The sequence below is a fragment of the Pipistrellus hanaki genome (genome assembly GCF_964339955.1).
Source record: "Pipistrellus hanaki genome assembly, chromosome: 16".
Lineage (NCBI taxonomy): Eukaryota > Metazoa > Chordata > Mammalia > Chiroptera > Vespertilionidae > Pipistrellus > Pipistrellus hanaki.
The window spans coordinates 35,951,282-35,976,252 of NC_140518.1; the positions used below are offsets into that span (position 1 = coordinate 35,951,282).

The 24,971-nt window shown below is 49.4% G+C and overlaps 1 pseudogene across 1 annotated transcript; it reads right to left on the reverse strand.

Moving 5' to 3' along the window:
- Positions 1-2,163: 2,163 nt before the first annotated feature.
- Positions 2,164-9,268, reverse strand: LOC311610757 (phosphofurin acidic cluster sorting protein 2-like; annotated as a pseudogene). Its single transcript has 9 exons — positions 9,245-9,268; positions 8,322-8,432; positions 6,330-6,596; positions 6,125-6,232; positions 5,266-5,443; positions 4,479-5,190; positions 3,878-4,093; positions 3,704-3,789; positions 2,164-2,317 (listed from the first exon to the last, which is right to left on the reverse strand). The product of its transcript is annotated as a phosphofurin acidic cluster sorting protein 2-like (transcript).
- Positions 9,269-24,971: the final 15,703 nt, after the last annotated feature.

The window sequence follows — 24,971 nt, forward strand, 5'->3', positions numbered from 1 at the left end:
CAGCACAGAGCTCCGTGTGAGGCTGCGGGAAGGTGAAAATGACTTCATTTTCATCCATCTTCCCCGGGCTCCTTCAGCTGACACCGGCAACAGAGCTCTAAGCATTTCATATTGGCTTGTCCTGATTCATTACTCTGGCCTCACCCTGACACCCAGCCCCACCGGCTGAGTGGCAAAGCTTGGCTCCGATCAGAACATGAGGGCTCACCGGCAATGAAAGCACCTGACCGCCTCTGCCCCTGCTCACCCTGCCTCGCCTTGCCGAGCCATGTCCTTCCCTGGGTTGCCTTTTCCTCCCCCCATCCCCCCCTGTCACGACCAGCCCCCTATGGTCGTGTGGAAATGACCGCCCGGTAACGGCTTTGAAAACACCGAATGGCATCAAGTACAAGGACAGCGTGGAGTCCCATCCTCAGCAAGGCATTCCCCTGTTTGGTTTGGACGTCCAGCGGAGCATCCGACAGCAGCTTCATCATTATTAGCGGTGCTGCACTGCGACTCTCTGGAGGAGCACTAACGGGAATGAAAAGGAACTGACATAATCAGTCTGACACAGTTCAGTGGGGAACTATTACACCAAAGGTAATGAGCTCCGATGATATGTTAATGTTATTGTAGGAAATTATGCCGGTGCAACAAAGTGGCTTCGAGTTGCGGGGAGGTGGGGGAGGGGGACGGATGCAGGCAGTAGGCTGATGGAGGTAAAATTGAGGCAGTTCGGAAAACTCCCTCTCCTCTGTCCCCAGGTGCTTGGGGTCACTGGGGGCTGAGGTCTGGTATCAGTCCTGCAGGAGGCTGCAGGGGCCACGTAGGCAACGCTGCCGCTGTCAATATGCACAAGGCGCTGGGCATTTGCACAACTAGTGAAAGAGCATCGCTAAAAACTGATGGAGAGAAGTGTCATGCTGAAACCGGTTTAGCTCAGTGGATAGAGCGTCGGCCTGTGGACTAAAGGATCCTGGGTTCGATTCAGATCAAGAGAATGTACCTTGGTTGCGGGCACATCCCCGGTAGGGGGTGTGCAGGAGACAACTGATCGATGTTTCTCTCATCAATGTTTCTAGCTTTCTATCCCTCTCCCTTCCTCTCTGTAATAAATCAATAAAATTTATTTTTTTAATAAAAAATTTAAAAATTAATGGAAAAAATATCCTTGAGTGAGGGTTAACAAAACAAAGCCAAAAAAGTTTTGCCACTCTGCACATATCAGCAAAAACTGGACAAGAACAATGAGTACCACTGATTTACTATCACAGTCCGTCTTCTCCTCTCTCCCATTACCTGGTCAGACATGAAAGGCTGCATATGCTATGATTCCATTTCCATGAAAGCCCACAATAGGGAAATCCATGCAGACAGAAGGAGATCAGGGATTGTCAGGGGCTGTGCGGGTGGATGAGCAGTGACAGAATACCAGGACCTGGGTTGGTCTGGATAAAAATGTGATGTGACGGTGGCCAAAAATTGTGAATGTGCTTAATGATGTTGGAATTGACACTTTGAAGGATCATAAAGTTAAATTTTATATTATTTAAATTAAATTTATTGTAACAGTATTTTATTAAATTTTATTTAAAATACATTTCATTTTACTCAATATATATAAGAAAAATACACTAAAATTCTAAGTATATGTAAGATAAACACAAACATTTTAAAACTGCAATTATTGGGGTGGGGAAGCCCTCTCTGCCATGGCAGCTCACACAGGCTGCCGCCCAGGACCTGGGACTGCAGGCCTCCCAGGAGCTGAGGCGAGTGGCTCACAAGCTGCAGGTGGTTGGAAGCTCAGTGACAGCTGTGCCTGGAGCTCAGGTGAGGGCAGCGGAGTTGGCATTCCCTCTTCAGGTGTTTCTTCAGCTTGCTCTGGAGCTGCTTCTGGAGATCCAAGAAGAGAACATGTTACACCATGACTGCATTTTGTGCGCCTTCCTAGGAAGGGAACCTCCCATCTTCATCACTGAAGTCCCAGTGCAAGCCCCACCCCAGGAAGTCCCCCAGCCTGTAGGCCTGGGCCCTGACCTGAGCGGCTCTGTGCTCCTGCCTAAGCCCAGCCTCTGGGAGCTCTTCTCTGTGTGGCCCAGCCACATGCCTTCCCCCTCATACACACCACCCGCTCCTCCTCCTGTGTCTCCTCCTCAGTGAGCTCAGGTGCTCCAGCCATTAGTGGAGATACTGGGCCTGATTTGGCAGCTTTGGGACTGGAAAAGTGAGATCTATGGAGCCCAAAAGCATGATCAGGCTGGGAAATTCTGGCGGCTGGAAAAAATCTTGAGGGTACTGGTCCAGCCAGATGCCCAGGATGCAGGAGATGGCCCTGGGGAGGGAAGTAGGTGGACAGCAGGGTCTGAGGCCTGGCCTTTCCTTCCATGCAGCCCTCCCAGAGCACCACTCAGAGAGCCAGGGGTCCTGTGCCTGCTGCTCCTGCCCATCCAGAAGCCAGACCTACTCCTTGTCCACCTTCAACCTGGCAGTCCTGGCAGAGATATGCCTGGTCACCCAGGAGGGGCTACAGAAAGCACTCCTAACTGACAGCTCTGGATCAATGAGGGAACTACCTGCCCCCTTCTTCAGGGGAACCTGACATGCTCTCTCAGTGTCCCTGTCCCCTCCCACTACCTTCCCACCAAAATGTCAACTCCATGAGGACAGGGAAGGCTGGTGTCCTCCCTGTTCATGTCACTCATTGGCACACAGTAGGTGCTCCAGGAATAGATGGTCAATGAACAAACAAACAAACTTAGTCTCCAGCCCTGGCTTCCCGTGGCCCACATAACACCTCAAGCTTTGGCTCCTGCACCTACATGCTGCCTAATTCATTAGCTGTCCTGTAGGGTTCTCCTCCCACTGACACTCAGCTCCACAGGCTGGGGTACACCTGCCAAGCTGCCACTGAGAGGTTCTACCAGATTAGTGAGCAGGGTCCCTGGATAGGGGTGCAGGCAGGGGTAGGGATATGAATTTTCTAAGGGGCTGACCCAGGACAGGGACACTTCATAGAATCTCCAGTCTCTTTATCTAAAGAGAAAATAGTTTAGCCCAAAGCCCTGAGGAGAGTCAGAAATGAGGCAGAGGCTTCAACAGAGAAAGAGAAAATGGCCAATTAGCTCAACCGTAGCCCCTCCAGCACACTGTCTAGGTACCCAGACAACACTTTCTAGGGAGGACCTCTCTCCCTGGTCCCTACAAGAACCCTATGAGGGTTCAGAGGACTAAACGCTCAGAGAGATGCAGTGACCTGAAGACTCACAGTAAGCAGATGGCTGAGTGGCCACTGCTGTGGAGGGGCATGGCTCACCTGGGACATGGTTGGTCCCACACACGTTGGTAAGTAGCACATGTTCTGAATTAACACAGAAGAGTGAGGATGAAAGTGGGGTCATTGCTCAGTTTGTCCAGCTGGTGTGTCTGGTGGTGTGCACTGTATAGGTCCTTTTCTTTATTCCCTGTGAGGCTGGAGTTTTTTGGGAACCACGAGTGGGTGGTGCTGGGGCCACTGGGCTGGCTGGCAGCTGGGGCCCAGGGTTGGGCTGACTGGCCTCTGTGTTCTGCTCAGGACACCCCCACTGGGAGGCCAGCCCTTGGCATCTGACCACCAGCTCTGAGTCCTGTGGGGACGGAGTCCTGGCTCCCAGGAAGGACAGGTGGAGAAGGTGAGAACCCTTCTCGCTGGGAGTGTTAGGGGTCCCGAGGCCAAACTCACCTTTGATGAGTCTCCAGCTCAGCACTGTCCACCTGACCTCCACCACCAGAGTTCTGGGTAATCAGCAGAGCAGTTGGGGGCTCCCACTGGGGGCCACCACAATAGTTTACAGGTTGTGAGCACATTTGTGCTTAAGAATGTTTCTCTTTGTGTTTCCAGGGTCAGTCTCTGTACTAAACTGAAACATTCACAGAAAAGCAACTGGGCCCTCCTGTGCTTGACATCAGCAGGGCCACAGGCAGGGCTGGAAGGTGGAGTCGGAGCATCTGGAGATGCAGATGGGGAAGTGCTGGACGTGGGAGGACCCTGGGCTGCCAGCTGGAAGAACTTCACGTCATTCCACACCACACCTTTGATGAGGGCCCGCAGCATGTTCTGCTGGTGCTGGCCCTGCAGACCAGGCGGCTTATGCCCTCCAGGCACTGGCTTTTGGACACTACGACACTGTCTTTGGTTTTCTTAAGCAAAAACACCACCTTCTTTTTCTTCTCTTTAGTGAGCCCTGTCATGGACGGTGGGTGTTGCTGTGGCCTCCCTCCTGCTGTGCAACCTGCTGACCCAGAGAGAGTAGGAGGTGCACTTGAGGGTGTTGTCGGCGGAGGCAGGTTTTTCTTCTTGGAGTCTTCCTCTTATCTGTGGGCTGGGCAACTGCCCAGTAATCCATCAGCCCCTCCATCAGCTTGGCGCCATCGCCCTGGCTGGAAGAGGACAAACCCCACTCACTAAGGCCTCCTTGGCGACCAGAGGTATGGACAGAGGATGGATGAAAGCATGCTGTAGCCCAAGGGGGCCCATTATCTGGGTCTCCTGATATGTCTGAGGACTGTTGCACTATCCCAACTTTCACCCACTCTCACCTAAGGGAATGAACCATAGGACTCCTCCTGGGGGCTCTTCTGCTTGTCAGAGAGCAGGGCTTCCTCAATGGGCAGTTGGGAGACACAGTTGGCCCCGTGATGTACTGTGTGATTCTCGTCAAGATGTCCAGCGTGTCCTGCATGGCGCTCTGGGCCTCCAGCTTGTGGAACAGGTCCCGCCAGGCCAGGTCCTGAAAGAAGCTATTGTCGTGGTAATGCACGGAGCCCGGGTGCCTGGCCATGGGGTGGGAACCCAGCGGGATGACCTGGAAGTGCATGTAGCCCAGCCAGCGGAGCATCTTGTAGGACAGCAGCTCCAGGAAGATGCGCAGCTCAGCGCTGAAGTAGTTGTGCCCCTGCCACCAGGATCTTCACCGGCTCCAGGGGCTGGAATTGTAGTGACAGTGTCTCTGTATCCACCAGATGATGGAGCTGAAGGCCGCCAGGACATCAGCAGGGGAGCAGGTGCACAGCAAGGTAGCGTGTGCCCCTGCAGGGTGTCCGAGGGGAACTGCTCCTGATGGTTGGAGGTGTTGAGGAGGAAGGTGTTCTCTGGCAGCTGGTCATCAGAGATGAGGACGTGGTTCAGCTGGTTGTACGTGATCTTCCTGGGGATCTGCCGCTGGCTCCCTGGGTCTGGCAGTAGTCATTGAGGCTGTTGGCCTCTTTTTCTGCTGCTGTGCCGTCTGCCGTTCCTTCAGGTGCCTGCTTCAGCCATGGTGGCCAGATGCTTCCCCATGGCCTTGGTGGAGGGGATGATGAGAGATTCAGTCTTGGTGATGAGCCCACTGGGCAGCAGCTTCTTGGTGAGTATGTCCAGGGCTGAGGTCTCTGCCTCCTGGCTGTCTTTGGGCTCTGCTGGCTGCTCCCCTGGGTGGGCATTCTGTGGGGCACCAAATCTAAGACATCTCTTGGCTGCTTGCAGTTTGAGGCCCACATCTTCTTGGTCATGTAGGCCAGACTTGGAGGCTCCTCCTGGCTCCGGGCACTGTGATGCTCCTGTTTGAGCTGGAGTGTGAAAAGCCTTCAAAGTATGGCCTGAGCTTGGGCTTGTTGGTGCTGAGAAGCCTGTCATCATACTCTCTGTCTGAGTCACTGTCACTGGTTCTCCAGCATGTCAGACAGAAGGTGCAGGTCCTCCTCCACTCGGGGACATGATCTACAGGGCCCTGCTCTGGGTCCAGGTCTTCTTCCAACACTTTGACCCTGTTTAATCAAGCCACGACTTTCTCCTTGATGTACTGATGTCTGGTCATGGACATCATTCTTATCATCACTGGCCACTGCTTCTTGGGCTTCTCCACATTGATGTCATCCTTGTCCAGCTCCTGTCCTTACACAGCATCATCTCTGGCCTCCTGCTCAGAGAAGAAGTTCTCATGTTTCCCTTCGGAGTAATGAACTCTGGACTTGGCCTTGGAGCCAGCATGCATGGCGCCGTCCTTGTATTTGATGGGATGACTGGACAGGGAGGAGATGCTGACCTCCACCTCCAAGGTGGAGGACCCTTTGATGCTGCTGCTGAACTCAACACCTGGGCACCCTCGAGGGGTCTCTGCGTCACCTCAGCCATGTCAATGACACCCACAGCAAGTGAATTGTAGACCAGGGTGGTCCCCTTGTTATTGCACTTCCTCTGCTGCAGCATGATCTGCAGCTTGTTGCCTTCCCTCTTTAGGAAGTGGGGGTATTGCAGGGAGTTCAGCGCCAGGTCGGTCTCTACCTGTCCACTTGGGGGCAGCACAATCTCCCTGGACCAAAGGAAGCACCTGCAGCCCTGCATCTTCATGGAAATCACCAGTGATGAGCTCCCTCTCCAGTTCCTTGTAAATCAGCAGCTTCTTTACAGTCAGGCTGCACAATCTGGACATGCAGCTGAGGCTGGAGCAGTCCACCTCCCAGGTAGAGAAGAGGTTCAAGGGCACCAGCGTGCATACGGTAGTGGGCATGTTGGCCAGGCTCATGGGCAGCCTCAAAGCCGCAGCTGCAGGCACCATAGAGGTCTTATTACTACTCAGGGTTGATGGTTTCTCTTCCTGTGTTGGGACAGAGGAGGGACATGCCGTCAGAGGCAGCTCATGAACTGCCAGGTGGGTTGGGGGCATCAACTCAGACTAAACCCTTAAGCACGCTGTGATTTGGTAGCAAGAGGTGAGACATGAGTGATCCCAGGACAGTGTATGCGAAAAATGATCATATGCTCTCTGACTAGCTCAGGGAAGGCCTGTGTGGTGTTCTTGAAAACTCAGAGACCTAAAGTAACTACAAAGGATGGTCTGAAATGAAAACTTTTAACAAGAGCAGTTTATGGTGGGCAGTCACATCCTAGGCAGGCATCTTTCTTGACAAAGGTCAATCTTTACCTTAGCTGAGCCTGTCTATTGTTTCTTGGTGTCTACAATAACATATCTCTGGGATGTCTGAAGAATTGCCCTTTATTCAGACCCACCCCCCACAAATCACAGGACCACACATCCCCTTATTGTTGTTGACTGTTAACTACCCTGCACACACCCAAGTGAAAGAATTACGTGTCTACCATTTTACTGTTCCTCCAATACCGGATGTTCCCCTACTTTGCTTTCTCCTGGCTCCCTAATCTATCACCAGTGGATTTTATGGAGCCTACATATGTCTCCTCTTTGGATTGCAATGTCTAAAATAAGGTGCAAAACTGCCATTCTCCAGAGCATTATCTCCATCCATTAAGATTTGGCTTCCTGGCAATTGTCAGGTTTGAATGTTTCTTTTGTTGAGAAAAGAAAGTGTTCCTGACAGGAAAAGTAGAATTGTAGTTGGGGACTGATGAAACACATTCGTATCTTAGTCATTTCTTTTTTTTTCTTTTTTTAAATTTTTTTTTCTTTCTTTTCAGCTGTGACTCCAGACAGGATCCAGAGAGGAGTTTTGCCACCTCTTCTCTGGGTTTTATGGAGACTTGCTTCATGTACCCTTCTGTGTTAGCCTCTTAAGGCACTCAGTCAACCTTAAAAGGGCACAGGAAAGGGCGTTAGTCATTTCTTAGCAGAGGACGGACAGCACCTCCCTGTGTTAACAAGGTCACCCTGGGATTTCTGACAGAACATCCCATTCTAAGATGGGAACACAGAGGTTTTTCTGGGTGGGAGGGCCTGGATATTAGAACAAGTGGGGTGTTCAGGGCAGCACTGTTGACATGGCAACAGGACGTATCATATCCGGGTCCCACAGCAGTGAAGAGATGGATCGCCAGCCCTGATAACAGGTCACCCTCCTGGTATGTTGTTAGCCCAGGGAGGCCCCAGCTCCTGACCAGGAGAGTCCATGGGGATGTGATCCTCGGGGAAGCAAAGGGCAAAGCAACAGACTTGGTACCTTGAGCTCCACATCCTTTTGGGCAAAGCATCCCCACTAATCACGATGATGTGTAGGAGTGGGAGAAGGTGTGTAAGGATTGTCAGGACAACATGGACACGTGGACACAGGCCTTAAAAGGGAAAGTCTGTAGGAAAATGAAAAAATACTCTTGACTGAGCATAAATTAAAATGGTACAAAGTCTCTCTTCTGATATTCCCAAAACTTTGTGGACAGTGACTTTGAACTCATCTGAAAGAGGATGGACAGTGAGAGTGGGTTGGGGAGGAGGCAAGGACCCATATTCCTTTAGAAACTGGGACCCGGGAGGGATCTCAGGGAAGTAGCAGGGAGCCTTCCCAAACCCAAGGGCCCCTTTGACTAGATGGGTTCCTGGGGTTTGGGTCACCTCAACACCTGTACTCACCCTGCAGCCATGCTGCATGCTGGAGGATGGATGGGGCACCTGTCCCTCCTGCAGGGGCATGGAGTTGAGGACCCCATCTGTCAGCTCCTCTCTTTTCTCCTGTGCGGAGCTCTGTAAAGACAGTTCCCAGTCACCAGGGGGAAAGCCTCAGAGCCCTATTTTGCTGGGTCTCTGCCTCTGTGACCCTCCACTCCAAACACACACACACACACACACACACACACACACACACACACACAGTGTGATCCGCTCAGACCTCCACAGGAGAAAAAAAGCTGTGACAGCCTGATGGCCTAGGTTGCCCATTGGCACAGATAAGAGACCCCATCTCCACCTGCCTGCCCTGCCCTGGGGTGTCACCATGACAGGATTACTAGGTTATTTGAGACCCAGCAACCTCTTTCTGTCCTGGGGGTTTGGGGACTGCACAGGGATGGCTCACAGAGGTGGCCTAGCCAGGACTGGTCTGACCCAGGCTACCTTTTGTTACCTGAGGCCATATTCTAGAACATGGCCAGCAAGTCTGCACCATCTGGAAAAGCTCTCACTGTGGGGTCTCCCGAAGCAAGAGCACCAATCACTGGGAACACAGCAAGAGAACATCTTGCACTGGCAAATGCCTCGTGGCAAGTGAGCTGACTGTTGGGCTGTTGCTAGATGTGGGTGCCTGGTTACAGGGGTTCCAAGTTCTATTGGGAAGTGACCTCAGTACCTGGGATTGTCTTGCCTCAGTTCCCTCATCTCATGACAGCTATGCACATAGTCCTGTGGGTCACTGTTTGCAGACCCCTCTTCTCCGTGAAACACCTGATCTACACACAGAGGTACCAACACACCCCCAGCTCCCTAGAAGCTCTGGGTGTAGCCACGGTCCCAGAGTTGAGGAAACTGACCTGGACTCAGACTCAACCCCTCATTCTTACCTCTTCTAATCCCCCCAAGGTCATTTCGCACATCTAGGCTCTGTGTGTGTATGTGTGTGTATGTGCATGTGTGTGTGTGTGTGTGTGTGTGTGTGTGTGTGTGTGTTGCTCCCTTTCTGGATCCCAGAACAAAATGGGGATGAACAGGCAGGAGCTGCCCAGTATGTCAGGATTTCTAATTTCCAAACCAACTCTGTGGGGACAATGGGGGCCTTGGCCTGGGAGGTCTGAACATTCCTGAACTCTGGACTCTGAATGTTATGTACCCTGAGCAGTCCCTGCCTGTCTATGGGCCTCAGTTTCCCAATTATCCAATGGGAGTATGATTCAGGACTGGGTAAATGTGAGCCCAGCAGTAAGAGGGCCCAGATCTCTCCACCCTGGATGGGCTGTGCACAGTGGTTCATTCAGACACACACACACACACACACACACACACACACACACACACACACACACTTCCCCCAGTGCTCTCTGGGTCAGGTGACATTAACACAGTAGTTAGAAACTGGAGTGCCAGATTCAGATGGGCCCGTGTCCCAGGTCCAGTCCTGCCATTCCTATCTGAACCCCGGCATGCTGCATACTCTGCATCCCCCTTTCCTCATGTTTTATGGGAATGATAAGAATAACTACTTCAGAGTCACCGTGCATGACTCAATAAAAGCAGCAGACATGATTTTCTCATTATTATTATGTTTTTACTTGTAGGGCCACGGGAGAGGAGGGAAACCCAATTGGAGAGTTACAGGAAGAGAACCCTCCCTCCTAAAACAGCGTGACCTGTGTCTCAGTGGTGGAGACAGGCTGAGCTAGGCAAGCACACTCTCACCCTGGACCCGCATGGCCGAGGGGTCTGTCCACGGTGGGGGCTGATTTCCCATGTGGGTGGTTCTGCTGCAGCCCCCAGAGCAGGGTCACCATCACCCTGGGTGCCTCGTGCTTTCTTAAAGGACTTAGAGAGCTGCTTTGTGCCTAGGGCAGTGCTGGGCAAACTCATTAGTCAACAGAGCCACATATCAATAGTAGAACAATTGAAATTTCATTGAGAGCCAAATTTTTTATTTATTTATTTTTTATTATTATTATTTTTAATATATATTTTATTGATTTTACACAGAGAAGAATTGAGAGGGACAGAGAGTTAGAAACGTCGATGAGAGAGAAACATCGACCAGCTGCCTTGGTACATGCCCTTGACCAGAATCAAACCCGGGACCTTTCAGTCCGCAGGCAGACGCTCTACCACTGAGCCAAACCAGTCCCGGCAAGAGCCAAATTTTTTAAACTTAAACATCTTCTAATGCCACTTCTTCAAAATAGACTTGCCCAGGCCATGGTGTTTTGTGGAAGAGCCACACTCTTGTGGCCAAAGAGCCACATGTGGCTCACGAGCTGCAGTTTGCCGACCACTGGCCTAGGGCATGACCCATGCAGAGCTGGACCAGGAGCCTTCAGGCACAGGGAGCCCATCCTGAATCCCAGGCTGGGTTTGGACAGCCAAGGATGCACCATCGACAGCAGGACTGGCTGAGAAGCAGGGCCCACACCTTCCCAAAATTCTTGCCCCGGGCTTTGCAAGGCTCCGTGCGCAGCCCCGCACTCCCCGCCTACTCCCATCTCACTCTCCAGGCCCTTGCCTTTCACTTCATGTCCTCTAACCCGTGGACACAAACAATCGTACAGTGAAGAACTGGGGGGGGGGGGGGGGGGAGGGAAGGTTTCAGGGGGTGTCAATGGAGGAAAAGGGGGCTATCTCTAATACTTTCAACAATAAAGATAAATTTTAAAAAATAAAAATAACCTGGCCAATGTGGCCCAATGGTGACCATTGACCTATGCACCAAGAGGTCACTGGTTTGATTTGTGGACAGGGCACAAGGCCAGGTTGTAGACTCAGTTCCCAGGTAGAGGCGTGCAGGAGGCAGTTGGTCAATATTTCTATCTCTCTCTCTTCTCCCTCTCTCTTTCTCACTCTCTAAGAAATCAATTGAAAAATATATTTAAAAATAAATTAAATAAAAATAAATTTTAAAAAGACTCTTTAAATTGCAAGTCATAAATAATCTGACTCAAGATGGTTTAAGCAAAAGAAAGAATGTATAAGCTTATATAACTACAGAGTTCAGACAATAGCCCTGGCTACAGGCATGACAGGATACAGGGATTCAAAATTACATTATATATTTCTTAGCAAATACTTATAATACATGTATGTTCCAGGCAGTGGCCTTTAGCATATGAACAAAACCCCTGCCCTTGTGAAGACTCAGATGCATAAAGAATGTGCATTCGAACTGAGACCAGTTTGGCTCAATGGATAGAGCGTCGGCTTGGGGACTGAAGGGTCCCGGGTTCGATTCTGGTCAAGGGCATGTACCTTGGTTGTGGGCATATCCCCAATAGAGGGTGTGCAAGAGGCAGCTGATCGATGACTCTCTCTCATCAATGTTTCTAACTCTCTATCTCTCTCCCTTCCTCTCTGTACAAAATCAATAAAATATATTAAAAAAAAAAAAAAAAAAAAAAAAAAAAAAAAAAGAATGTGCATTCGAACCCATCTCTCTGGTGAGAAACCATCAGGAAAGATGAGTTCCCACAAACGTCCTTGAAACCCTGATTAGACACCAGACATCAAGCTCCCACTCCTGAACCAAAAACCGTGGCCAGGAGAATGAGATATGGTAGTTGGCTCAGACCTCGGTCTCATCATCCGAAGGGGGGATTGATGGCGGGGAGCAAAGAGCAAATCTCTTCTTGCTTCCCCTGGCCAGGATCTCCATGCTGAAGGCCCACTCTTCTCTGGAGATATAACCAGGCTCCCTGAGAAGCTGAGTGGGCTGAGTCGTGCTTGTCTTTCTTCCTGGTTTCCTCCCGAAGGTAAAACAACAATAAAGCCGAAACCGGTGTGGCTCAGTGGATAGAGCCTTGGCCTGCGGACTGAAAGGTTCCAGGTTCGATTCCCGTCAAGGGCATGTACATTGGTTGTGGCCACATCCCCAGTGGGGGGTGTGCAAGAGGCGGCTGATCGATGATTCTCTCTCATCGATGTTCCTAACTCACTATCCCTCTCTCTTTCTCTCTGTAAAAAATCAATAAAATATATTTTTTTAAAAACCACACAATAAAAATGTACAGATGCATACAACCTACTGAGTACACGTTAATTTCACAGGGATGTCGGTGTGTCTTCCATCCAAGCCCCTCAAAAACCCCTGTGAAGGGGCAGGTGCTATGGACTGAATGTTTGTGTTGCCCAAAAATTCATATATTGAAGCCCTAATCCTCAAAGTAATGGTATTTGGAGATGGGACCCTCAGGACATAACTAGGGTTAGATGAGGTCATGAGGGTGGAGCCCTGGGATGGGATTAGTGCCTTTAGAGAAAGAGACACCTGAGTGCTTGCTCCACCCCACCCCCAGCCTACATGCATGCAAAGAGGCATGTGAGCACACAGTGAGGAGGGGGTGCTGCTCGCCAGGAAGAATGTCTCCATTGGAACTCAACACTCCTGGCACCCATCTTGGACTTTCAGCCTCCAGAAACATGAGAAAATAAATGTCTGTTGTTTAAAACACCCAGTCTATGGCATTTGGTTATGACAGCCTGACTCCACTCAGGAGAGCAGGCTTTAACCCCTTGTGTCCCAAACCCGCCAGGACCATCTGGAAGGGAAACAGGGAGGACTTTGAGGGAAGGCCTCCCGCACTACAGGCCCCAGAAGAGGAAGGCTAATGGAAGAGGGGACAGGTGAGAGCATGGGATAGGGTGGCCCATGTCCAGGCCTCCCCAACACATACTGTCTTGGATCCTAGGTGCAGGATCCGGAATCTCGGACCTAAAGAGAAGTTCTTGCCTCTTCCCAGGCTCGGCGTGAGGTGAGATCAAGTGACAGCCTGGGAGAAAGAGAGCTGACCCGGGAGCCAGGACTCGTGGTCTTAGTCTCCGCTCTGCCCCCTGCTTGCTGGGGTCACTGCAGGCACCTCCTCCTCTCTGGGCCTCAGCCTCCACATCTGTGAAATGGGGGCATTGCTCCTTTTCAGCTCTTCACCTTGGAGGTGATGAAGAGCTAGGATGACAGGGAGAAGTGGCAGCAGGTGCCCAGGGTGAGTGGCCCTTGTCCCTCTCTCCTCCTCTCACTCAGGCTCTGGGTGGGGAGGTGGAGCCCCAACAGCTCCAGGGAGACTGGCATTCATTTGTACCTTGAGGATCACCCCAGCCCCGTTCAGGTCCAGCTGCCGCTAGAAGTGCAGATGCTTAGTCATACTTTTTTGAGTAAATATCATGGTAAAAAGAATGACATTTCCGGGGCCAGTCTTCAGCATTAATAAAAGATTCCTAGAACAGGTGACCTTTTCACAGAGGATTTGTAAATGCCAAAAACTACATAAAACCTCTCTCTGTGAGGCAGGCAGGACTGTCACAGCTCAGCCTTTATTCCCTCACATGTGAGGCAGGCCCTCGCTTCTCCCAGTTCCATGTGCAGTCTCAGGGAAGGAGGGATGTGGAGGAGGAGGAGCGGATGGGCAGGGCAGCCCTGAGAACAGTGTGGGGCTTATGGGACTCTCAGCCACTGAGCAGGCCTGTGGGACGAAGCATGAAGCTGCCATCCCGTAGCCACCACTGCAGGACTGTCTGTGTCCATCTCTCCAGGCCCCTTCCAGCAGCCAGCCAACAATGAGAAAGGAAGGACCGTGTCTGAGTGCCTGGCCAATCCCCAGAGTCCCTGGGTAAGAGTTCCTGTGTCTTCCCTCCCTGGCCTCCTCATCCGTATTTCACAGACCCCACAAGGCAGGCAGCAGGGCATATGGAGAGAGTAGATGTGCCCAGTTCCAGGCTGGACTCTTCCTATGTCTGATGCTCACATCCAAAGGGACCTACCTCTTAAGGGTTACACAATGGGGCCATGACATCTGAGGAGCAAGGGGGAGACATTCCCACCACGGTGCCTGCCTGCCCTTTAGTCTTTCTCGTTTGCACAGGTTTCTGGGTAGGCGGCGGCAGGGGAGTCTGGGCACTTGCAGAAGTGGGGCCTGCTTCTCCAGCCACAGGTTGTACCAAATTCTTCCCTCGGTTGCAGGGACCAGGCGGGGAGAGTCCCCGGGAGGGAAACCTCTGCGCGGAGCTGTCCTCCTCACATCAGGGATGACGGCCGCACACCAATGCTCCCCGTGGCTACCTCTGCGGGATGTCAGCTTGATGCGCTGCCTTTGCCTGCTCCTTTGCAGGGTTCGTCGTGTAATGGTGCTTGACAGTCCTAATTTTCTTCTAAAAAGACACACGTTGCCGCAGAGAAAATAATAACACACGTCAGTGACATGCGGCAATTGTCCAGTTAGTGAGGACAGAGTGCATTTCAGGGCCCGGCTCAAGCACCTCACTCATGAAGGATTTTTAAAGTCCAGAATCGGGGAGGGGGGGAAAGGGGGGAGCTGCAAAGAGCTTTTCAACTCTACAATCACCTTTTCAGGGCTGTTATTAATGGGCAAGGCCACGTGCTGAGCGGTAGGCAAGCCCTCCTAGGGAAGCCCGGGTTCCAGCTCCACAGTAAGGAAAGATGAGTCCTAGAACAGCCTTGTCAATTAGGAGCCATGAAAAGGAAGCTCAGAGAGGGACTTGGACCAACATGCAGGAAGGTCTCTATTTACCCACATGGGCTTTCTCTGCTCTTGGCTTTGTCCTCATTACTCTCCCTTCCTTCCTTCCTTCCTTCCTTCCTTCCTTCCTTCCTTCCTTCCTTCCTTCCTTCCTTCCTTCAGCCCTGTGTATACATGGAGCACCTGCTGTGTTCAGACTTACGCCAGGCGGTGGGATATCATCGAGAGCAGAGCACACATGGTCCCTGACTCAATGGTGTTTAAGCTGGTGGGGAAGACAGGCAGCTCAGAAAGCAATCGCCATTCAGGGTGGCAAGTGCCATGGCTAGAAGGTAAGGTCTCATGGGAGCACTGGGCTGGGGATCCCAGCCTGGGGAGGGGGAGTAGAAGGGAGGGACACACACTGAAAGGTTAAGAATACAGGTGAAGGGTGAGGGACAGGAGCAGATGCCACCCAAAGAAGTCCACAATTCGGACAGAACAGTGAATCCTGCACATAGACCAATGTGGCCAAACATGGACATGAGGCAGGGGTAGGGGGCTGCTGCTGAGCCGAGAGACTGGAGGAGGGATCAGAGACCAAAGCATGGAGTGTCAGGTCCTTCAGGCTTTGCCCTGAAGCCAGCGGCAACCCAGCTGATTCTGAACAGGGGATGGTGGCCAGATTTGCCTTAAAGAAAGTGCCCTGGCTGCTGTTGGAGAATGGGCTGAAAGAGCAACACCTGGAGCAGAAAACCCAGGTAGGAGGCCAGGCAACAGTCCAAGTGAGAGAAGGCGATGGTTAGGACTGTGATAGAGAGAAAAGGACAAATGCAAGAAACAGCAGGAAGTGCAACTGACACGCCTTGGTGGCAGGAGAGTGTGTCGTGCTGCTGTGGCTGAGGAGGGACCTGGCCGGTGACAGACCCCACGTAGGAAGAGCCAAGCTGCTTAGGGCCAGAGGTCAGAACCAGAACGGTGTCCATCTGAGAGAGTCAGGGGAGGGAGAACCAGGAAGACATCCCAACGGGGTCACTCAGGGGGCTAGGATGTGCTTAGGGAGGAGGTCAGGGCACCAGGGAAGTGAGCACAGGGGCAGGGGCAGGCAGCACACTCTCAGCCCAGCACCAGGATGCTGTGGCCCTTGTGCATGTGGTTAGGTCCAGTGCAGGACAGAGCTGAAGGGCAGCGGAGGAGAAGGCCCACGTCGGCGAGGTCAGAGGGCAGAGCCTGCTGGAAGTTGGACAGCAGGCAGGGAAGTCAGGTTCAGGTGCTCCCCAGGGCAGTCTGGTGCCTCTGTCTGAGTGGAAGGTCTGTGTCAGCTGTCAGCTGTCAGCTCCAAGTGGCTGCCAAGAAAGCAATTGCCTTCTGTGACTACATTAATAGGAGTTTAGTGTCCGGATCAATGTGGCTGAGAGTTCCGCTGCACTTGGTACTTGTCAAACCGCATCTGGAGGCCGAGTGCTGTGAGGAGCCCTCTCTTGGGGCTCCCCGAGGCCAGATCTAAAAAGCCTATGCGTCTCCTTTCGGGTGACTGTGGCTGCACCTCCTTACCTGCAGGGCCTGCCCCCACCCTCCGGGGAAGGTACCACCTCCAGCCTGAATTGGCTGGGAGGGTCTGAAATAGGCAGGGGTTTGGGCCAATATTGGCAGATCACCTCACATTTTAAGATAAATCAGAACTATACACTTAAAGGGAAATGTGATTATATTTAAAAGTTGGTCTAAATACTAAAAAAAAAAAAAAAAAAAAAAAAAAAACTGTGACATGTTAGCAGTGTCTATGGACTGGGTCAAGCCCACCACCCAGTCTGTGACTTCCAATCTAACCACCCCTCGGTGGTGGTCAATTTTATGTGTCAGCTTGACAGCCCCAGAATGCCCAGATGAAACCTTATTCCTGGGTGTGTTTGGGGGGCATTTTTGATGAGGTGGGCATGTGAGTAGATGGACTTACTAAAGCATATTGTCTTCGCAGGGTGGGTGGGCCTTATGCTATCCGCTGAGGGCCTCCATAGAACAAAAGGCAGAGGAAGGGGGAATCTCCCCCTTTTCCTGCCTCACTGCTTGAGCTGGGATATCTCATCTCATCTCCTTTGCCCCTCAGACTGGGGTTTATACCTTCAGCTCCCCTGGTTCTCAGGCCCTCACACTCGGACTGGAATTACACCACCAGCTTCCCAGGTCTCCAGCTCATGGGATTTGCCAGCTTCCATAATTGTGTGAGCTGATTCTATATCAAATAAATAAATAAATAAATAAATGTGGCTGAAATCAAGGCGTCAGCAGCTGAAGCTTTCAGAAGAGAATTTGTTTCCTTGACTTTTCCATCTTTCAGAAGCTGCCTCCATGCCTTGGCTCACGGCCCCTTCCACCATCGTCAAAGTGCTCATCTCAAGCTTCTGCCTCCCTCACTTCATCTTCTCTCTGACTCTCACCAGCCTGCCTCCCTCTTACAGGGAGCTTTGTGATTACCTATGGATCCATATTGATAATCTGGGATAATTTCATCTTGAGACTCTTAACTTAATCACATCTAATACATCTTTTGCTATGTAAGGTAACACATTCACATTTCAGGGAGTAGGATGTAGACATCTTGGGGGAGGAGAGGGGTCATTATTCTGTCCACCACCCTTCTCATCCTTCAGTCTGAATGCCTGTCCACTCCAACATGCTCATTACTTGTCTACCTTGGTGGTGGTCTGGCCTCTGAATCCTGGTGAGCTGTGATTCCAACAGGCTGACAGAAAGGCAGAAAGACATGTGGCAGAAGTTCAGATCAAGAGCCAGAAGAAAAAGGCAGCACAGCACAGGCACATAAGTGCACGTGTGTGCGTGTCCATATGCATGCTCATGTGTGTATGTGTCATAGCTGAGGGGACAGGAAGCCCTGGCCCACAATTAGGTCCTCTGCCTCTTCTGCTCACACTCCCATGTGTATCGCCGCCTACGCCCCTTCTCTGAGTCCACTCTCCAAAGTGTCAGGTCAGCATCTTTCCGCACCCCCTCCCCCAGTCACTTACCAAATTGGATCAGCTGTGGTCAGAGCCCATTAAACAAATGCACCTCCCATCCCTGATTTACTGGAAGAAAATAAGAGGTGTTTTCTTTTCTGGGAAGGTATCTTTCTTAGTGTGCTAACGTGCTAAGACTCCTCCTGCAAGCTTTCTGTGGAGCCGGTCTCCGTTAGGCCAGGGAACTCTGCTACTCAGAACCTTAGCATCAGAGCATGAGCTCTGGGGCTGGAAGTTTATCCAGCCCAGAGACAGCCAAGGATTAGAACAGGTGATACCACCTGGCAGCAGAGGAATGTATGTCAGGAGCCAGTGTCTTAATTCCAGGGAACCGAGAGTTGGGATGCTCAGCAGATGAGACTGTCAGAAGCATGACAATTGACATCAACAGTGACAGAACCTTAGGTGCTGCCCACTCCATCCCATGCCCAACCAGGAGCTCAAGGTGGGTCCACACTGACCAAGGAGCTGCAGCCGGAGTATGTGAACGGAGCACAATGAGGTAGCCTGTGCGTGGTTCAGAGGACAAATTCGGGATGTAAACCAAACTAGCCTCTACTCCTGGCTGCATAAACATTCACTTGGGGATCTCATGTAAGTCATTTAGCCACTCTGTTCCTCAGTTTACTCATTCATAAAATGGAAATAAAACCTACCTCTTATAGTCACTAGAGAAATTAATGTGACATCAGCACAATATTTGGCCTAGAATGATTATTTTTTAAAATACATTTTATTTCAGAGAGAAAAGGAGAGAGTGGGAGAGATAGAAATACCAACAATGAGAGAGAATAATGGATTGATTGTCTCCTGCACGCCCCACACTGGGGATTGAGCCCACAATCCTGGCATATACCCTGACTGAGAATTGAACCATGACCTCTGGGTCAATGCTCAATCACTGAGCCATGCCGGCTGGGCATAGCCTAGGATGATTATTATTAACATTTGTAACATTAGTGCATGAAGGCAGGACCAGACTAGCAACCTAAAGCCTTGCTGCTGAGTTCTCTGGGGACATGAGAATGGCCTCAGTCCCTCCTCCCAAAGCCTGGGCGGGTGTGGAGGGGTCCTGGGGCCTGAGCTGGGACTGAGCCTGAGGTGGGGCTGCCAATCACTCCCATGGAAAAATGATGGTCTAGGTCGCCTAGGACCAAAAGAGCCTGTTCAGGACCCCAGTAGAGCCTCTCTGTAGACGAAGCTGGTAAGAGCTACTGCTAGATGAGAACACAGCAGCTCAGGGCTGGGCCACCTGGTCAGTTTTGAGTGGACAGAGGACACTGACTCTGGGGAAGGAGGAGCAGGGAGGCCAGTGCGGCCTGGGACTGGCACAGGGTCCCATGGCCAGGCCTGGTGTGAGAGGAAAGCCCAGGTCTCCCGACCTCCAGGAGCAGGCCTTCTCCTCTCCTCCTCAGCGGCCCCTTTCACAGTGTGAGCGTCCTGTCCGGCAGGTGGGCACACTGAGCTGTGCAGGGCCTTCAGGAGGTTTCACCCAAAGACCTGGGTCACCTCACATGCAGATTTGTCATGAGTTCTCTTGAAGAAGAAAAAATCATACTAGGGTTTTTGGGCAACATCGGCTGCAGATTTATGAACATTAGCTACTTCTCCTTCCTCCTCACAAGAAGGCAGACACCAGAAGTCAGGCAACTGTCACTTTCAGTTCTACCTCAACGCAGGCACAGAATGAGCGCTGTGCTCAGGGCCAAGCCTTCAAGTTCTCCTTCAGCTGCCTCAGGCGTGTGGTTTTGGGGGAAGTGGCTCAGCTCTCTGGCCTCTGTTAGTCGTCTTTAAAATGGGAATAATGCCACCACCACCACCATCCCCACCTCCATGCCCCGAGCTCCCTGCTTCCCACCTGGGGTGTTAGATCCTCAGCTTCCCCTCTCAGCCCCTCCCGGAAAAGAGAGGGCCCGCTCAGGTCTTCTTCCTGGCCTTCCTGATCCCCAAACCTGCAGCTCCCAGTCCCAGCTCAAACCCAGTTTACCCGGAGCCAAAACAAGGAACTTCCTTCAGCGGAATAATCAGCCCAAGCAATTGTCTGACCAAATTGACTTGTCAGTCACCTGCCCAGACAGGGCCCAGGAGGATCGCCCTCTCTCCGTGTAGGAAAGAATGATTTGTAAGCTTTGAGGTCAGGAGTAAAAACACCCAGGGAAAGCCTGACACGGAGGGAAGGACTCAGACTGGGTTTCCATAGCAATCCTGGGAGAGACAGGCAGAGCACGTGCCAGGGCAATTCAGAGCCGGCAGCCGGCAGTCACCTTGCTCCATGGGCCATCTGCCCCCATGTCCTTCAGCAACAAGTTCCTCTTCAAAGCCACCAGTCCCCAGACCTGACTCCAGGCAAATGTCCCGCTCAGACTCCCTTACACCCTCTCCGCCACAGTTTGGAAGAGGAATCCTAAATTCTTATTCATAAAATACATGGAAAATACGTGTAATCATCTCATCAAGTCACTATTCTTCTCTAACCCTAACTCATTAAAGTAAGGATAAAAATAGTTCAGTATGGTGTCTGAGAGTTAAAATAATGCATTGTTTCATAAACAGGAACATAATTATTTCCTCGGCTTTGCACAGCCTTTCAGGGTGCCAAGCGCTTCGCCTCGAGCATCTCACAGAAATCACACGAGGGAGCGGGAGGGGGTGCTCTTCCCCAGGTCCTGCCATGGGTAGCACAGGAGGGCTGAAGCCAGCAGCTTGGGACTCGTGGGTGACTGTTCTTTCCAAATGATCGTCTGCAAATTGAGGAAACATTCGTTCTGAAATAGCAAACATGAACAGAGAAAGGAAGAGACGTCAACAGAAACTAGTACGTTTGGTGGAAAAAGGGCAGATATAGCCCAACAGAAAGCCCCGCCTACAGGTTCTGCGGAGCTGAACCAGAGTGAGCAGAAGTGTGTGTGTATGGGGGCGGGGGGGGGGGGGGGAAGCGAGGGGGGGGACGGGAGAGTAGATAAGAAAAACCAACAAAGCAATCACTTTTTTAAAGCTTTACTCTATTTCAGACAGTGTACAGAGCTTTAACATTGGAAAATCCCATGTATTCTTCAAAACAACCTTATCAGCCGAAACTGGCTTTGCTCAGTGGATAGAGCGTGGGCCTGCGGACTGAAAGGTCCCGGGTTCAATTCCAGTCAAGGGCATGTACCTTGGTTGCAGGCACATCCCCAGTAGGGGGTGTGCAAGAGGTAGCTGATCGATATTTCTCTCTCATTGATGTTTCTGACTTTCTATCCCTTTCTCTTCCTCTCTGTAAAAAATCAATAAGATATATATTTTTTTTAAAAAAAAAAAAAAACCTTATCAGATAGGTGCCTCTATCAGTTAGGAGTTTAAGTTGGAAGTGATAATATTCTAAAGAAATTGAAAATGGTTTAAACTGTACAGGAGCCTCCAGTCAAGATGGCTCCTGAAGTCCATGCTTTGGGCTCTCCCTCTGATCCATGGCACTCAGAGAAAATATAAATTGTGAGAATGAATAGGACATAGCCACTGTCAAAAGCAAGACAGACATCTTTCTGGGCTCGATATAGAAGACAAAACCAAGAGGAGGTGCTGGCTGAATTGCAGGTTGCTGGGATTGGTCCCAAGAGGCAGGCAGAGGTGGCCAGGAGCTCTAGCCTGTGGGGTACAAGGGACTAAAAGTGTCACACATAAAGCAGGGGTTTTCCTTCAAACTCACTGGGCCTGGCAGGCCATTGAGAAAGGAGTTAAAGACCAACTGTGATGCAACCAGCCCAGGGTTGGGTTTGTTTGAAGCTCTGTGACTAGGAAGGTGGAAGGAGGGAGGTGCAGCCTTCCAGCCAGGACCTGGGAAACCCAGGCAGGCTCCTAAGTCCCTCCTCTCCCATCCCTTCAGAGAACCCGAACCTAAAATACCCAAATGAGAACAGGTTCTTTGATGGGGCCTCAGTGGCTGTTTGAGATGACTATAAAGGTGGATGCGTGTAGGGAAAATGGATGGGCTTCCCATTCAAGATAATCCTACAAAGCCAAGTTCCAAAAGACGTGAGGCAGTCTCACACTAAGAAGGAAAGCAACTTCTCAGGAGGCTAATTAGCCCAGGCCAAGGTAGAGCAATAGAGCGACCACCAAATAACTGTTCTGGTTAGATAGGATCCATAAGAATAAAGGAAAAATAACATGAATCATAATGATAAGGAAATGTGGAGCCAAAGCAAATGGAAATGAAACAAGGGCAGGTATTGTACTTAAGCAACAAGATGTAAAATCAAGGAAATGAGTGTCATGCAAGAAACAAAAGTGAACTCAGAAATAGGTAAAAAAAAACAAAAACAAAAACAAAACACATGGACAGATTTAATTGTTTGCTAAATAATTCTATTTAACTACTCTATGTAGTCATAATAATAATTTCTAGACCAAAAGGCCTGAGGGTTCTGTAAGATATGTTATCTGATAGAGAATAGAAATATCAAATAACCTTTCACTTCATTAGAAAAATTAATAGCAAAATAGAAATGCTAAAAATGTAAAGGTCATTGCTAAAAGAACAGTAATACTTTATAGTTTCCAAGTTAACAGGAGGAGGGAGGAATGGGGGAAAAAATCTAACCGTTTAACAGTTTAAAGTAGAAAAACAAAAGTAAAGAAAAACACAAATAAGGTGGTAGACACAATACAACAGTATTAACGACAAAAAAAGGTTAGCCGGCTAAACTCATTTGTTAAAGAACAGACTACCAGTTTGGATTTTTAAAAATCCAACTACTCATTGCTTACAAGTGACAAAGAAAATCTGAAATAAAGAGAAAATTAAAAACCCGTGCCAGGTAAATATTCAAGGAAAACAATAATAATGTGAGACAAAATTTGAGGAGGGGAAAAAAATCAGAGAAATAAAGGAGGACAATACATCATGATAACACATGAAATACTGTGAATCTAAATATTCTGTGTCTAAATTTATAAAATAAAAACTGGAAGAGGAATTAAGAGATATTACCCAATTGCAGAAGAAGAGTTTTGTGCACCCACCAGAAACAGATCAGGCAATAAGAATATAGATCATTTGAAGTAGATAATTAAAAGATTGGCCTGACAGATAAATCTGTAACTCTGTTCCCAGTAAGCATGGAATATAAATTTTTTTAGGCACACAAAGCACATTATAAAAAATTGACTTTGCAACAGGTCCCAAAGGTAGTATCAACAAATTGGAAAGAATCCATTTCACAGACCATATTCTCTAACCAATGCAATAATATCAAAATGCAATATTGAAAGTAGTTTTAAAATGCATTTGGGAAAGAAAAAATGCTCCTGAATATCATGGATTAAAAGAAATTCACAATAGAAATATTTAGAAGCAAATGGCAATGGCGGTACATCATGTAAAATGTGTGGGACTGATTAAAGTATTACAAAAGGAAACAATTAGCCTTCGGTGTACTTAAAAAAAATAAATAAATAAAAGCAAATGAGTTCCTATCTAACTCAAGAAGCTAGGGAAAGAAAATCAGAGGAAATGATAAAGATGACAGCAGAAATTAACAAAATGGAGGAAGTATTAGAGATTAAACCAAAAGTTGACTCTAAATATTAGCAAAATACCCAAACCTCAAGCAAGGGGAAAAGACTTAATAAAGATTTTAAATCATTACAAGAAAAACTATGGGCGACTTCAAGACGATGATTATGTGGACAATTTTCCATAAAAACATAAATCCTGAAAACCATCTCAAAAGAAATAGAAAACTTAAATAAACCAATAACACTTTTAAAATACAATAGGTAGATAAAAAATTTCCCCTTCCCAAACACACCAAACCAGATATAGAAGCAAGTTTTAGAAAACCCTCAAGAGACAGATAATTCCCATTTTACACAAGCTATTCCATAGAATTGAGGAATGGGGTATGGGTGGGATTGGCCTCATTTTGTAAGGCTGGTGTGATCTTGCTACCAAAACTGGACAAGGACAGTGTTAAAAAGAAAATTGCGCTTCAAATTTTATTTGTTAAATGGATTTTTAAAATACTACATAAAAAGCAACAAGTCCATTCCAGCAGTATATAAAATATAATATGACGCAATAGAACTATCCCAGGAATGGAGATGCAGCTCAATATAAGGAAATCTGTTCATATAATTCAATATATTAGCCAATTAAAGATAAAATATTATATAATCCTATCAAAAAGATGTACAAAAAGCATTCAATAATATTCAGCATCCATTCTGGTTTTGTTTTGTTTTGTTTGTGTTTTTTTGTTTGTTTGTTTTTAAAGGAGAAAACTCTTAACAAAAAAAACAAAAGAATACAATTTCTTCAAGCCAATAAAGCATGCATGCCAAAAGCTCCCTTCTCTCTAACAAATCAGGAAAAAGACAAGGGTGCCTGCTAGTGGCAACACTATTCAATATAACACTGGATGTGTGGCTAATGAGAGGGAAAGGGGGAAGGAGAAAGAGAAACACAGAAAGAGAACTGGAAAGGAAGCTGTAATTATAAATGTATCATTATTTTCAAATGGCATGCTTATCCGCATAGCAAAATACTCCATAGGTGCTCGTTGTGTGAACAAACAAATGAGATGCAGTTTGGCTCCACAGGATCAGAGAGGAAAAAACAGACAGACAGAACGTCCAGGCCCCTGGAAACTCAGAGCCGTGGGAGACCAGCTGACCTGCTCATCAGATCACACAGCTGTGGCCCTGGGAAGTCAGGAAAAGCCTGTCCGTCCTAGAGATGCTGCAGTAATTTTGGTTTTTAAATATTGTGTGAAAACATCGTTCCTCTTGATTACTGAGGCGCTTGGTGCTTCTTAAAATCGGTGAGTGCGTCACCCTCCTCACATTAGTCCCGCCCTGCAGAGGGTGACAAGTTTTGTGCTTGTGCCCTGATGCAGTTCCCCCAAAAGGGGATAGGAAGCCTCAGGGCTGAGAGGCACCTGATCTATTAAGGGATCCCCTGCTTCAGGGCCTCCCACACACATGTCATTGCTGTCTTCAGTCAGACAAGAGGCTGACAGGCTTCCTGTCTGAGCCTGAGGAGGTGGGAGGCGGAGTTGTGCCTGGGAGCCATTCTCACTCCAAATGCAAGGGGGCTGGTTTCCTTGACAGCTGGGGCGGGACCTGTTTGCTGTGCAGCTGAGCACCTCCTG